Consider the following 6,000-nt stretch of genomic DNA (forward strand, 5'->3'; position numbering starts at 1 on the left):
CTTGATGAATTGTCTGTCTTGTACAGGAAAATCTAGGTTAACAATCAGTTTTCCCCAGAAGTTTGAAGATATTGCTTTATTGCATGCAGTCTCCCAATGTTGCTGTCAGAAAGCTGCCACTGTTCTGATTCTTGATGTTCTGTGCCTTACCTAGTTTATCTTTTCCCCTGGAACTTCTATGATTTTTCCTGTCCCCCTGTATTCTAAATTTCACAATGACTTCCAATTGTGGGTCTGTTTTCACCTGTTGTACTCAGTGATCATTGCGTTCTTTCAATCTGTCAAATCTGTGCTTCTCTCTATAAGCTGCTCTTTCTTTTCACAACTTCTATTATTTGGGTGTTGTACTTCCTGGACAGTTTTGTGATTTTCTCATATTTTTTCTCTCCTGTTTTCCATCTCTTTATCTTTTTTCACCCTTTTTGGACAATTTCTTTAACTTCAATTTCCAACCCATCTATTGGGTTCATTTCTGTTACCATTTCAAGTTTCCTCTTTTCATCTATAAATAGTTTTTTAAGCATTCTGTTCTGTTTTCAGGATGTGTGTCATTCTCTTAGTTTTCTGTATTTTTTTTTTCTTTTCTGAAATTGTCTTTGCCTCTCATGGTCTCTGTCTCCTCCATGTTGTCTTTTTCAGTCTGTTTGTTTTAAACTCTGTCTTTCACATAGAGACTTTCCTTGCATGTCGGGCAGTCCTGACTGACCATATTTAAGAATGAATAACAGATGTATTGAAAGCTCTGAGGATGCGTGAGGGACTTGTCAACTCTGAGCATCACTGTAGAATAAAATGTTTCTGTCATAGGTTGGAGAACTCCTAATGCCACTCCTAAAGTCTCCTAATGGGGAAACCAGGGAATGGTCAGATTCTCCAGAGAGCACTCTTCCAAACTCCCGCCTGCAAGATGCGGCCCTGCCTGTCCCAGGCTGGGAACTGAGATGAGGAATGAGACTGAAGGGTTCAGCCTTCAGCATGCATATTTTCTTTTATTTGATGTATGGCATCTCCCAATCCCAAAATCCTCTCCCAGAGTTGAAACCTCCAGTATTAGCAGTTGGGATTGAGGTTGCTGCCTAGCAGGGTGGATTCAAGGAAAGAATCCAGGGATCTAACTGATTCTTAAACAGTTTCCCTCCCATTCTTCTTTTTTTTCCTTTTAACAGTGTCTCACTTTGTCGCCCAGGCTGGAGTGCAGTAGTGCAATCTCGGCTCACTGCAAGCTCCTCCTCCCAGCTTCATGCCATTTCCGTGCCTCAGCCTCCCCAGTAGCTGGGACTACAGGCGCCCGCAACCATGCCCTGCTAATTTTTTGTATTTTTGGTAGAGACAGGGTTTCACAGTATTAGCCAGGATGGTCTTGATCTCCTGACCTCATGATCCGCCCGCCTCAGCCTCCCAAAGTGCTGGGATTACAGGCCTGAACCACCGCGCCCTGCCCCATTCTTCTTATTTTAGTGACTTGTCTCCCTTCCTCACAGTTCCAGGTCACCGGTGCTATCCGTTCCTGAACCTTTTGAGGAACCACTGGTTATTCCTAACTTTCCTGCTCCTCACTGAGGATTCAGCTTCCATTGTCTGTTAATTCTATCATGGCTTGTCCATCTGCTTTCCATCTTCTAAAATCTTATTACTGTTATTTCTAAAATCTTGTTACTTGTTAAACCTACAACATACTAAACAAACCTGGAATTGGTTGTAAAGGTTCATGAATTGCCAGAGATCAAAAGGTGTTTAAAATCTCCTCTCCTATTGTCCTGGTGGGTTTATGTCTTTTAAAAGGTCATCTTCCCTAGTTACAGTGACGTTTCATGTGAAAGCCGTATGAGATACAGTGTGTTCAATTCTCCCTTTTTGCTTGGAAGCCCTGTGTTACATTTTGGTTTAATTTTCTCAAAGCTGTCTTCCTGTTCGCTGATGGCCTGTTTTGTGTTACTCTATTGTCTAACCTTTCCATTGAGTGATTACTAGGAGTTCTACTTTACTTTTTCTAATCTGCTTAGTCTCTTCTTTTTCATGTAATCCTAATTTTCTCCTTGTGGCTTTTAGTCTTTCTTTTATCACTATAATATTTTTAAACAATCTTATTTTGTACTGCATTTGAGATTGTTGTATTTTTCCAGTTCTTAGGATTTAAAGGGTTCCCCCCCCCTTTATCACTGTCCCTCATGGCAGTTTATTTGTGTGTATTGGGCGGTGGTACTGGCAGTTCAACTTCAGAGATTTCATTCTTTTTCTTTGTTTGTTTGTTTGTTTGTTTCTCTCTTTCTCCTTTTTCTTTCTTTCTTTCTTTTTTTTTTTTTTGAGGTGGAGTCTCAATTGGTTGCCCAGGTTGGAGTGCAGTGGAGCGATCTCAGTTCACTGAAACCTCTGCCTCCCAGGTTCAGGTATTACTCCTGCCTCAGTCTCCCTAGTAGCTGAAACTACAGGCATATGCCGCTATGCCTGGCTAATTTTTGTATCGAAATGGGATTTCGCCTTGTTGGCCAGGCTGGTTTCAAACTCCTGACCTCAAATGATCCGCCTGCCTCAGCCTCCAAAAATGCTGGGATTATAGGCATGTGCCACCACACCCGGCCTCTTTTCTATAGGAATCTCGTGAATCTTGAGTTGTGAAATTGTTTCTACATAGTGGATATATGTTTGTCTTTTCTGGAGATCTAAGGACTTTCAATGATCCTAGAACTGTGTTTGTATTAATTTATTGTCATGGGATTCCCCTACTCAGATACACAGGTAGTATAAATTCTAATCTTACAACTGAAAGTGGTTCGTGCTTAAGGTTCTGATTTCCCAAAGGTGTCCTGAGCTAGAGATATAAGGGAATTTTCTGCTCTTTATCTCTGAGCCGGTGGGCAGAGTGCTTTAATCACCCTTTTTGAGGCTTTGAGATTTAGGAAGGGGGCTCAGTTCTGGCCCCGCTACCTCATGCCAGACCAAGGTCGTATCCCTGCATGGGCATTATAATCTCACTGCTATTCCCAGGGCTTCAGGGGCATTTGCGAGAGTCTGAAACTTCCTTGGGCACTGTGGAGTCAGCCTTTCGTAAGAGCTCTGGCTTCAGCATTTCTCTTTATTTCTGGGGCCTCTGTTTCTCTCCCTCCCTCTATCCCCCTTTTCCTTCCTTTTTTCCCTTTCTTCCCCCCAAACTCTGTGATACTTTCTTGGGAATTTCACATCCTTGTAGTGAGAAGGGACCCATAGATTAACCTGTTGTTTGCCATTTTGCTGAAAATGAACACTCACATCTAATTTTGTGTTAAACCTAGAACGTACTAAACAAACCTGGAATTGGTTGTAAAGGGTCATGGATTGCCAGAGATCAAAAGGCATTTAAAGATCACTTTGTCCAACCCTAGCATTTTACTTAAGGAAACTGAGGCTCAACAGTGATAAAACCACTTGCCCACAGGCACGTGGCCATTTAGTGGAAAAGGTGGGACTGAACTCAAAGGGTGGTCACTGTTATCTCACAGCATCGCAAGGAGGAACATCTGGCAATTAGCACTTGCCAGGTTGTCAAGACACCAAGATCCGATGCTTATTGAGCCTTAAGTCACTGAGACATTTTGGAAAAGCCACATATACCATTTGTGTTTGTCTTGATTTGCTGTTTTGTTTTTCTCTTCTTGAATATAGAGTAATAATGCTTATAGAATTACCTAAGTGGCTTATTCCTGTGCCAGTTTTGTTTGTTTTTCTACCTTTATTTTTTCAAAGAAAAATGCCTTTTTTTTTTTTTTCTTCTTGAAGACCTCTTTCAGGATCCATCACTTACCAGAAATCTTCCCTGCAGTCTGAAGCTCTTAGAGGGTTTTTTCACCTTTTCTACCTCCTTTTGAAATTGTCATTTGAACTATATCTTTAGCACCATATAATGAATTCATCTGATCCTCTTTAATTGTTGAATATGTATGTGCTTTATCTCCCCAAGATTGTAAGTGCTAGCTTGCAGAAACCATGACTTTTATATCTTTACCACTTTCCAAAGAGTTTTCCTGTGGATGAGTTGATGATGAAAAAACCTAGAGGAAGTATGTTTAGATAGAGCCTGAGTTTGGTGTCAGGAAGCCTGGATTCTGCCTCATTTCTCTGCTCCCTGGTAGACCTATGCAAACCACCAATGTTGTTTGGAGAAACTACTGGTGTCTGACAATAGCACTGATACAGTGGTTGTAAAATTTTTCATTCAAGCTGGGACAGTTTTCAGAGTGCAATGGTAATAATTGTGCAGGGACAACAGGTGTAAATTGGGACTTTCCCTAACATGCTGGGACAGATGGTCACCTTATGTTCTAGATCACCTTGAGCTCTTCAGAAGTGTTTGCACAGCTGCTCTTGATACCCGTCTTTCAAACAAAAAATTAGCATCACTTACAAACGTTTTCATCCACGAGCCCAATTTTACGGTCATAAAATTTTTAGTTTTTCCAGACATTCTTGTTTTCTCAGCTACTTCCATGGTTCCAAATGCTCATTATAACTGAAGCTAAACTAGATTGTAGATTTGAAGATTAGAACTGCTGAGTAAGAAATGCCTTCATTCTTCTTTATCGACCACTCTGTCTTCTGGAAGGAAATAGAGGCCCCAGTTTCTGGAGTTCTGAGCCTACTTTTCTAGGATGCATTGAAACATATGGATTTTACCGCTAGTATATTCAGTGAGGAAAGCAGGCTTGTGAAGGATTGATGATCCCCAAACTGGACTGTGTGTTCATGATAGTAGTGTATTTGGTGGCCTAGCACAGTAAGGTGTGGTAGGTCTTTAAAATGGCTCATTATAAACATCATTGCTCCTGAGCTCACTTGCGTCCGCATCTCCTGCCAGAGTGCTTAGTACATAGTAGGCCCTTCATCAATGCTTGTAGATTTTAAATTCAGAGGCACATTTGGAAGACAGTGGTGGCTGGTAAATTAATTATCAGGGTTAGCAACTTCGTTTCTGCTTACGCTTAAAACGTGCTGCTGTGAGGAGGCTGAGGCAGGAGAATCGCTTGAACCTGGGAGGCAGAGGTTGCAGTGAGCCAAGATTGCGCCACTGTATTCACGCTGGTCAACAGAGCGAGACTCCGTCTCAAAAAAAAAAAAAAAAAAAAAAAAAAAAAAAACAATCATACAGCATATAAATTTTTACAACTTGTTTTTCTCTCTTGATAGTACATGAAGAATAATCTCCAGATAAATGGATACAAATTTAATTCATTTTTAAAAATAGCTAAGTAAAATTCCATGATATGGCTATATTATAGTTTATTCAACCTTCTCTCTATGAATGAGCATTCAGATTGTTTTCAGTTTTATGTCACTGATAGGGACAAGAGATAGGGAAATTCTGGGCAGAAGAGGGTGGGTCCTGGTGAGGGCCCCACCCTCAAGCCAAAAAGCCTGATACCATGGTCCGAAGTGAGAACTTACATCTCTGTTTTCCCACTCGAATGTTACCTTTTCCAAAACCACCCATGGCCTGCCCTGCCTCCCATCCTGAGCCCATAAAACATCCCTGGCTCCACTGGCACAGAGAGGAGAAGCAGACTACAGTTGGACACTGGAGACTACAGTTGGACACTGGCACAGAGAGGAGAAAAGACTACAGTTGGACACTGGAGAGAAGTGGCTTGAGTTCAGAGGGATAGTTTGACAGTGAAGCTTCAGAGAGGAGTTTGGCCAGGGATGGCTGGACTTCAGGGGAAGATTACCTTCCATCCCCATCCCCTTTTCAGCTCCCCTTCCTACTGAGAGCCACTTTCATTGGCAGTGAAATTCTCTGCATTTACCGTCTTCAGTTTGTTCGTGCGACCTCATTTCTCCTGGACACTGGACAAGAACTTGGGTGCCAAAGTGCAGGTGCAAAAGGCTGTCACACTGACCCGCCCAGTGAGCTGTTAACACTTAAGCCATCCATGGATGGCAGAGCTAGAAGAGTACTGTAACATGTCCTCTGGGGCTTCAGGGGTTGCCGGCACTGCTCCAGATGCTGCTGTGGGGCTGGTATGAAATTCG

General features: G+C 42.1%; 1 protein-coding gene across 1 annotated transcript in view; it reads left to right on the forward strand.

Moving 5' to 3' along the window:
- Positions 1 to 6,000, forward strand: part of BCL2 (B-cell CLL/lymphoma 2) — a 204,235-nt gene that overhangs the window by 103,462 nt on the left and 94,773 nt on the right. The gene's annotated exons all lie outside the window — the stretch shown is intronic.

The sequence above is a fragment of the Colobus angolensis genome, unplaced genomic scaffold (assembly GCF_000951035.1).
Source record: "Colobus angolensis palliatus isolate OR3802 unplaced genomic scaffold, Cang.pa_1.0 Scaffold369, whole genome shotgun sequence".
NCBI classification, from domain to species: Eukaryota; Metazoa; Chordata; class Mammalia; order Primates; family Cercopithecidae; genus Colobus; species Colobus angolensis.